Consider the following 11067-nt stretch of genomic DNA (forward strand, 5'->3'; position numbering starts at 1 on the left):
GTTAAGGATTAAAATAGTACATCATCTCCAAAAAATGTGCAACTTGACATCATGATTAGAAGTATTGACAACCACAGAAAATTTGTATATCAAGTGACACAGAGAAATCAAGATTCCTTATATGCATGTGTTATAACGACAATCCAGACATCTTTGTGTAACGCATCACTCGGGTAACATGAATAGAAAAGTATAAATCAATATGTCACGTTATCACAAACGTGTTGGAAAATAATTATTCTGCAAAATTTAAAAGAAAATATGGAGTAAGGTAGTATGAACATTTGAGTAGACTAAGGTATGTATCTGAAGTGAAACATGAAGAAGGAACACTTAGCAATATCTGCCGAATTTTCTGAAAAATAATGAGTCCCTAGTCTCAGGTAGTTCTCCTTATGTGTCTGAATAGTTATATTTGTCTGGGGATAAAGAATACTTGCTGACCAAATAGCACAATAGATAAGAGCTAATTATTCAGACATAAACACACAAACATATATGTATGTGTGTGTGTATATATATATATATATATAACAAATAAGTAACAAGGGTGTACAGCAATCAGTGCATTACGGCCGTTTCAAGAGGCTCCATTTAATCGATCAATGCAAACATTACATCAATTTGAAATAAACCACACTTCTCGGAAGCAGACGACTATATAGATTTCCAACATTAAGGATACACCATTATATATTTTTAGCAAATTTTTCATCATTACTAGAGATTAAAATTATTACATTGCTTCTCTTTGCTAGTTTTGTGGCAAGACCCCCCCCCCCATTATTTTTTCTGTCTCTCTAAATTATAGTAGATTTTAAGTATTTTCCCCTAAATTCATTCTGCCACAAAAATAGCAAAGAGAAGCAGAATAATTGTTTTAGTCTCTATTACTGATGAAAAATTTGCTAAAAAATTATAATGGTGTATCCTGTATGTCGGAAATCTATATGGTCGTCTGCAACCGAGGAGATCGGTTTATTTCAAATTAATGTAATGTTTTCATTGATCGATTAAATGGCGCCGCTTGAAACGGCCGCGATGCACTGATACCTGGACATCCTTGTTACTTATTTGCTTTTTATTCGCCTAACTTCGAGCTGTGGGGACCATACGCGACTGACTTCGTGCTTCAACTTAAGTACTTAATTCAACTGAATCTTAATTATTTGTGTGTGTGTGTGTGTGTGTGTGTGTGTGTGTGTGTGTGCGTGTATGCGTCTGTGTGTTATAATTTAGAATAAGCAGTAAGTTGTCATTATAGTACTCGGAGTTTCGAATGTCAGAGCGAAGAGCTATGATGCATACATTCTTGTTGGCTATTAATGGCAACAGACACTATGAAAAACCGTTGAATAAAAGGGAGGTTACTCTAATAAGCAGAAAAAGATAAAAGATAAAAAACACACGTAAGGTTTATGTCTATATATTGTGAGAATATGGTCGCGTGTAATTTTTATATTTTTATCTTTTTAATTTTCTACCTATTAGAGTAACTTCCTTTTTATTCGATGGTTTTTCATAGCGTCTATTGCCATTAATAGCCAAGAATGTATCGTAGCTCTTCGCACCGACATTCGAAACTCCGAGTACTATAATGACAACATTTTACTGTCTGTTCTAAATTATAATATATATAAATAATCCCCTATTTATCTAACATCGAGGTCTCATTCTTTTGTTGTCACTTATTATTATTATTATTATTATTATTATTATTATTATTATTATTATTATTATTATTATTATTATTATTATTATTATTATTATTATTATTATTATTATTATTATTATTATTATTATTATTATTATTATTATTATTCTCCCCTGCTCCCGTGATAACTACCGCAGTATAGTTTGTTCTAAAAGAACATCCATGTTGAAGTGGGCATATAGGCATGGCTGTGTGGTAAGAAACTTGCTTCCAAACTACATGGTTCTGAATTCAGTCCCACTGCATGGCACCTTGGGCAAGTATCTTCTGCTATAGCCTTGGGCCGACCGAAGCCTTGTGGGTGGATTTGGTAGACGGAAACTGTCGTGCGTGTGCGTATTTCTGTGTTTTTGTGTCTGTGTTTGCCCCACACCATCTCTTCACAACCAGTATTGGCGTGTTTACGTCCCCGTAACTTAGCGGTATGGCAACAGAAAACAATGGAAAATGCATCCGGCTTAAAACATAAAATATAGGGATTGATTCATTTGACTAAAAATTCTTCAAAGCAAAGTTTGAACATTCTGTTTGTCCGTTGTAGTTTTTTCGTTCTTTTAATATTACACTTTTTTAGATTTTTCCTCTTTTAGGCAATTTGCTTGCAAAGAAAAGCACAGCTTCTGCCTATAGTAGCTGCATTTGTTGTTAATTATGGTATGTGACTTTCCAAGTATATCATTGTTTAGGACCTAAGTAGCTTATATTTGCATCTTTTGCAGCTATACTTAACTTTTGCGTTGTTGCCATTGAATATCTTGTGATATCTATGTTCGCCGAGGACGAATTAGCTGATCAGAGATAGGAAGTAGCAGGTAATGGTCCTTCTTTATAATGTTGTTTATTGTTTCAGTATTATGGATATAGTAAAGTGCATTGAGATCTTTCTCTAGTTCTCTCTCTATCTTTCTCTCTCTCTCTCTCTCTCGTTCTCTCTCTCTCTCTCTCTTTCTCTCTCTCTCTCTTTCTCTCTCTCTCTCTCTCTTTCTCTCTCAGTTATGTTTAAATGTTGTGAGGTCTTTAAGATTTACCTCTTTGTATAAGGGTTTCTAACTCACTTCAGGCAGAGTTGTAGCTTTTGTTCTCTCCAGTAGTGTACACAAGTGCTACGAAAAATATCTGTGTATATCATTTGATTATCATTCGACCAGTATTCTAGCAGTGACCAACCTATCTTCTTTTCTAACTAATAACATTCAGCATTATTTTATCGCCTATATTTAAATATTTAAAGACAGTAGACTAGCAATTCCGGATTATCTAATGATCGTAGATGGTAAGTAATAAATTATTTTTCAAGTGCTTTTAATAAGATAAGTTTTTAATCGATGGATAGAATTTTACAATGTTGAACTGTGTGAATTTATGCAACATTTTCGTTGTTATTAATTAACTGATGACGAATCTACTCTTGTGCCATTGTATTAATTTTGACACTTTCCTCATTTCAGAGTTAATATATCTATGGTTATTTTCACACTATCTTTAATCTACCTTTCACTGATTTCATTAATCAGCAATTGTAGTTTTACCAACGAGTTTTTTTATGGACTGTTTTGTTTTGGTTTTCGTTTTAGAGAGATTTTTTTTTGTGAGGTGGGGGTTGTTTTGTCTTGCTAGGTATTCGATTCAATAAACTTATTGCTAAATCCTGTGTTCTCTGTTAACAGTGTGGTATAATTTGAGGCTCTTCGTGACTGCCTTTGTCGGCTGCATGCAGATTTTTTTACCTGCAGATATGAAGGAGCTTTTCACTGATATGTCACTTTTGTAGGGATTGGATATTTGAGTGTAATTTCTTTTGGAATCTGTTCCTATATTGTCTTAATCTTTGTTTTTTTTATGTTGCCTGTAAGGTTTGTTTCAAATTTTTCTATATCTTTAACTAGTGTTGTACAATTACGTATTTTGAAGCCAAATGTTTTCTTGCGAATAATATATTGATCTTTTAGTGATCGTAAACGTTTAGTTACATTTCTGACATTTTAGATTAGACATTACTAGCGATGCTTTACATTGGCATAGAAAAATTTCAATTGAATATCCAAGTATTTACTGTTCCATACTCAGTTTGCTCCTCAAATCGTAAAAATGTGTTTTATCTTGCGAAAATTGTTTATATTTTCATCTCTTATAGTTTATTCATTAAAAAGGAATAGAACAATTATATATAAACATTACAGCCACCCACTTTGAATAATAAAGAATGTAGTTAGCTAAATAAACCGGAGAATGTCTACTAAATCACCCAATAAGATAACATTTCATTAAGATCATATATCTTTACAAATAATACATTTCTAAACCTCTCAGAGAGATTTATGCAGTAGTGATACGATGAAGTAGTTGTATGCTGTCAACTTAATGTGACAGTCCCCTGCTACTCCAGACTGATGACGAGCAAAGACTCAGAAACATGTCTCTGGATGTAGGCTTAGCTGGGTGGAGGTGTTTGTCTCCCCCTTGTAAACATAAGGACACAGGAAATGTGTCAAGGCAGACAGGAAGTGGTGCAGCTTCCAAGGTCTAACCAGCAGTAGTATTATTCCCTTCAGGGGACTGTCACATTAAGTTGACAGCATACAACTACTTCATATGTATTTACCTTTTACTTTTTATTTGTTTCTGTCATTGGATTTGCGGCCGTGCTGGGGCACTAGCATGAAAGATTTTACTCGAACAAACCGACCCGTGTATTTATTTTTTAAGTCTGGTACTTGTTCTATCGGTCTCTTGCAAGCTGTTAAATTTTGGTTGCCAAACGGTGGGGAACAAACACGGACACAAAGACACACTCACAAACTACAAGGTTCCTCACAGTCTCTATCAAATAGTTTTAATTGGATCGCGGCTTTAGTAGAAGACATTTACCCAAGGTGCCGCGCAGTTTTATCCCAGCTCATCTAAGACTACATCTATTTTGATGCATGTTCATAGAAATTTTTCTTGAATGGGTTTACAATAGGGGCCCCAGTTCCATCATATCACGTATTCTAACCTCCAGGATACTGTCAAATTCGTAGAAATAAGAAGATACTCGCTTTCGTATCTGGACTAGACAGGTTGTGTACCAATCCAGCAAGAGAATTAGACCAGCAGAGGTAATCACTTTATACACGCCATGCAAAACCGTTTTATTAGGTAGTCCGAGCTCATTCTCTGTTGCTTCAAAACTAAGTACCACTGTTTGTGTTCTAGAGTACATATTGTTGTTATTGTTGTTCTTCTTCTTCTTCTGCCTCTACTACTGCTACTACTTCTTCTTCTTCTTCTACTTCTTTGTTTTCTTCTTCTTGTATATCTTACAATCAAAGACATTTCAATCGCAAACGCTCCGTCTTTGTATGATCTAATGTCTTTATTTGAGAAGTTGACTTTCGACTTGAAGGAGTCATATTCAGATTTCAAGTATGCCTCATTAGCTTGTAATCTAGAAAACCAGTAGTCATTTAAAGGGAGCCTTGCATACAGCAGTAAGCTACTCAGAACTGCAATATTTACCGGACTTAATACAATTATAAGTCTCTTCGAAACTGATTTTGCACTATGAGCTTCACAAAGGAGGTTACAGAAGTTGTGAAGTACTTACATATACAGTGAAATGGAGTTGTGTTTGGCAAGTAGTTTATGTTTGAAATGACTAATTTACTCTTTTACTCTTTTACTTGTTTCAGTCATTTGACTGTGGCCATGCTGGAGCGCCGCCTTTAGTCGAGCAAATCGACCTCAAAACTTATTCTTTGGAAGCCTGGTACTTATTCTATCGGTCCCTTTTACTGAACTGCTAAGTTACGGGGACGTACACACACCAGCATCGGTTGTCAAGCGATGTTGGGAGGACAAACACAGACACACAAACACAGACACACACATACATATATATATATACATATATATACGACGGGCTTCTTTCAGTTTCTGTCTAGCAAATCCACTCACAAGGCTTTGGTCGGCCCGAGGCTATAGTAGAAAGACAATTGCCCAAGGTGCCACGCAGTGGGACTGAACCCGGAACCATGTGGTTGGTAAGCAAGCTACTTACCACACAGCCACTCCTAATTTGTTATTAGAATTTTGATAGAGAATATCGGCAAAAATTCTCATTGACTTAAGAGACTTAACAAGGATTTCTTGGGTGAAATACATCGTTGCATAAGAATTAGCATAAAACTTTCAGTACTACCAGTGGTTGACAGAAGGAGGTACTTCGGCGATTTGGCTAATCGTCTTAATTGTATAGGATTATCTAAAGTAGTGTGAGCGTATTTTACAAACAAATACAAAACTGAGATATTTTATTGTGTGTAAAATAAATACACTTCTGCATTTCTAAATGTATTGCTTTTACGTAGTGATGGCACAGTATATATAGGAAAAATGTTTCTTTCGGGCTATGGGATTTACTTTGGGGCTCTACGTCACTAACCCCGTATATATCACTGATCATGAGCAGGAGTAGTGGGAAAGTATCATAGCCTTAATATTAAGGAACGCATTTACAACAGGAACACTCCAACTCCACTAATTTCTTTTGAGAATCTTACCATTGCAAAACCAGTTTTAAAAATACATAAACTTTTACTTCACTATCAATTTTATTTTTATTTAGCTTTTTATCGTCTCTTACAGAGTTAACAAATGGCATTTAGATTGACAGACAGTACAATCATTGATGGTGTTCATCTCTGCACTTCACCTTGAGGTGATCAGGTTAGTAGCGATACAACTATTTTTGTGTGTACTTATTTTCATATTAGAATAGCATTGAAGTTGTGCTCGAGGATTTAGTATAACTGTGTGTGGATATTTGGAAGTTATTATATGTGTAGTAGCAGTAAATGTCTGTTGAATTCATAATGGATCTGATAATCGGACTGAATGGGCGAAGTTAGATCTTGCTGCAGCAACAAACCATATCACTTGCACACCAATGTGGTCTCTCATTTTGAATTCCTTTTATTGTCTAGATGCTTTCTGAAAGTTTCTGAATGTCGTCAATGTTCATTGTATTTTTGCACCTTCAGCTGTTGGAAAGACTCACGCCATCTATGATTTATCATTTATATTTGCATACATGAGAGTATTGTCTTGGGTATGACTTTAACCTGCATCCAGTCGTAAGGCCCTGTCGTAGGTTTCGCAGAGCGGGGCCCGGTCGTAGATTTCGCGGAGCGGGGCCCGGTCGTAGGTTTCGCAGAATGTCGAACCACCTCATTGCCACTATTGTTCCAAGGTCTTACCTGACCCGGAGTAGACGCACCGTCAAAGTCCTAGTAATCGGTTAATTAGCAATGTAAATAGCGGTCAGATGCGAATATGGAAATAAACAACTCCAGACTAATTACAGGTCACCCTTTCGGAAGGCGTAGCATCCGGTAACCACCCAAGCCACGGGTGCGTTGAGATCATGGAATACAGCATGGTGAATATAAACTATTTCGGCCGATTTATTGAGTCAATGACGAATATCACTGGATACTGAGTGAATTAAAAGCAAACAAACTGTCAACAGCAGGGCCAACAGTTGAGTTAGCGAACTACTACAGCTATCACATGTAGCCGTGGCATGTGCAGATGAGACAGCCACCTAACGATAAATCCGATATGACTCATTGATCTGAACAAGTCACTCGCCTCAGATGATGGTGTGTGTGTGTGTGTGTGTGTTTTAAGGCGGCGAACTGGCAAGATCGTTATCATACCTGATAAAATGCTTTGCGATATTTCCTCTGGCTCTTCACGTTCTGAGTTCAAACACCGTTCAGATTGACTTTGCCTTTCAACTTTTTGGGTTGATAAAATAAGCACTAGTCGAAGAACGGAGTTTGTGTAATAACTTTGACCCTCCCCTCAAAACTGTTGACCTTGTTCCAAAATTAGAAAGAAATATTACTCTGTATAACGCGATTTTTGTCCTTGGATATCAACTGTCATTTCCTATCTGCTTACCCCTAGAATGCATGTAAAATGGTTAATATTTCCTTCAAACTTTACTTTTGTTACATTTATTCAAACCCCAAACGATCCTTCTCAGCACTTGGCTATGATACTCTCCCACTACTCCTGCTTATGATCAGAGATGCACATATTGTTAGCCACTAAGAACCACGCTCAATCGGTTAAGGTCAAGCAACTGACAAGCAAATCTGTGGTATTGAGCAAAATATTTGCTATAACGATATTTCTGCTTCAGCAACTCAGCACTGATTCTGTCTGAAATGTAATGGAAAATAGGTCAGTTTCAAAACACTGATGCCCAGGTGACAAAAGCAAATTTTGAAGGGAATAGTAGTCATTTCCTTTTGATTTTTAGATAGAAGCAAATGGGAAATAACACTTACTGACCAAAGACAAATTTTTTTTTTTTTAATATTTTCAGCGTTATTTGTACCTTCATCATAGAAATACTTTCGTACTTCCCGTTGCAAAAATCGTCATACCCTTTCCTTCGTGTGATATAATAAATATAACCAGTTGGTTTAGCTTCAGGATTATATTGCGTTCCAAAAATCACGCTATTTAAGCGATCTGAAAGTTTAGAGAACGACTGACAGAAAAACAGGTTTAAGTTCTTACTTAAATAGAAAATGAGCCGTTTTTATCTTACTAAAGATGAAATACTATTTCAGTGGAATGTAGAATTTCAAGAGCGAGGTGTAGAAGAAGAGTAGAATCATCATTTCCAAGAAACCTGATAAATTGTGTCATTAATGTCTCATTATTTTCGACAAATTCTTTCATCTTCCTTCATCTTTTTCGTCTGTTAAGATGCAATTAATTTCTAAGAGTTCTTCAATTTTTTAGATCCTACGAATGACTTTGGTTCGTACAATATTGCAGTCGACCCCTGTGTATGTTTCAAGTTTGTACACGTATGTATGTGTTTGTGGCTACATATATATATATATATATATATATATATATATATTCCAAATTTTTCGATATTTTAATATACATCCGTCATATCTACGTATTTGAGATGTTGATTTACTTCTTTGAATCAATCTCTATGGTTTAATTATTACTATATCAACGGGAAAAGAAATTTCTCAGATTGTGTGTCTGTTGCCCTCTTCAATATTCACAAAGGATTTCTCTGCTATATAAATTGTACAACTTGTCAATCTTTATAACAATACACTAAGTGAGTATACCGTTTGTCTCTTTTTCTTATTTCAGTTCACTTATCTCCCTTTCTTTCCCTTTCATATTCTTATACTTTGCACTCTTCTTCGTTCTATTCCGTTTTCACTGACATTCTTTCTATCTCTATTCTTCTGTTCAGATCCTTCAAGATTACTGAAATTAATGTGATTGAACTACGTCTATTTCACAAAACATCTTTAGATTGACATCCAGAGAAATAAATTGTAAGAAATTGCACGCCCCTTAACATTCTACCACAGTTCTCGCCAACCAGATTTCGCAAGTCTTTTGATCGATCGGCGAATTTTGTGTAGAACACTTGTCGAGTATGCTTTTCAGTCGAAGACAACTCGAAACGACGAACTTGCGAAGCTAATAGACGCAGCCACTGCTATGCTGTTATCGCAACTATATCTGTTCTCGTACCATAGATTCTACTTTTGACAATGCTTTATCAGTTGCTGCTGTAGCGAGGCTTCAGCCGAGAATCGAAAGCACGGCCTTCAGAATTCTAACTTAGAATCAATCTCAGCCTAAGTATTTTTTTATAAATAAGGCATAAACGCGTTCGCGAAAATAACTCTGCCAATCAGATCGGCTAGAGTGTCACCAAGTGACTTGGAATCTTCCCACCTAATAGCTTGGTCGAACATTCTGGAAACTTCGTTAGGATTATAAAAGCTGGGCGAAATGAACACCAAGAAAAGCCCTCCACAATATCCCTCGGCGCTATGCCGCTCTACTCAGTAAAATGGTCTGTCCCTCGCTTCAAAATATTTGTTACAAAATAGACTTGAGGTGATACTCCAAGTTAAGTCAGTCACCTTTGTGATAAGACATTCTCAATATTTCTACCAAATTTACTCTGAATTATTATGAATTGTCGTCGTAGAGGCATTTAACATATGCAGTGAAAACTTGAACTTTTTTCCTTCGATATCTCTTGAATATTATTCATTTTATTCAGCTGTTGTATATATGTAAACGCAAATGCTCAAGGTTAATAAAAGCGTATGAGGGCTAATATGAACGTAACAAGCCAATAAAATGTTGTCATTGATTTATAACTATCTAACAAACTTCAAACCAAACTAAGCTGTGCTCATCAAGTATATCACTATAATTTCTAGAGTTCTTATCTTTAAGTTATTACTTTTGTTAATACTATTAAGTTACTATTTATCTTGCTACGGTGTGGAGGCGCAATGGCCCAGTGATTAGGGCAGCGGACTCGTGGACATAGGATCGCGGTTTCGATTCCCAGACTGAGCGTTGTGAGTGTTTATTGAGCGAAAACACCTAAAGCTCCACGAGGCTCCGGCAGGGGATGGTGGCGAACCCTGCTGTACTCTTCCACCACAACTTTCTCTCACTCTTACTTCCTATTTCTGTTGTGCCTGTAATTCAAAGAGTCAGCCTTGTTACACTGTGTCACGCTGAATATCCCAGAGAACTACGTTAAGGGTACACGTGTCTGTTGAGTGCTCAGCCACTTGCACGTTAATTTCACGAGTAGGCTGTTCCGTTGATCGGATCAACTGGAACCCTCGACGTCGTAAGCGACGGAGTGCCAACAACAACCTTGCTACGGTCTTCATCGACATATTTTTGTTACTATAAACTATCCAGGTTCGACCTATAAAATTCTTAACTTCAAATTCAGCTGCCCAATGTTCTTGTTGCGGTTGATACTGCACTACAGATCATTCTGCGATTCTTTATGAAACCAGCAAAGCCACAACATCGAAGTTTCAGCTACGAAATTTGTCATAGAATTTTATCCGCAGATTTCGAATAATGCAGCAATTAAGTAATGATATTCGTCCTGATTTATTTTTCTTTGGGAAGAATTTGGCATTATATTTTCATAAAATTGATTTAAGCAATAACAAACAATTCCACAAAACGTCGGACTTGGAATGGAAGGAGGATGTTCTTTCATCTACGGTTTTTTTTTCATTTCAAAATAATTGAGATTATTATAAACGTGTGTGTGTATATAATAGTATACATACACATATATACACATATACATCTATATATATAATCATATACACATACACACACTTATATATATATATATACATATATATACATATACATACACACATCTATATATACAATCATATACACATACACACATGCACACAGACATATATATATATATATATATATATATATATATATATATATATATATATATATATATA

Source organism: Octopus bimaculoides, chromosome 6, assembly GCF_001194135.2.
Source record: "Octopus bimaculoides isolate UCB-OBI-ISO-001 chromosome 6, ASM119413v2, whole genome shotgun sequence".
NCBI lineage: Eukaryota > Metazoa > Mollusca > Cephalopoda > Octopoda > Octopodidae > Octopus > Octopus bimaculoides.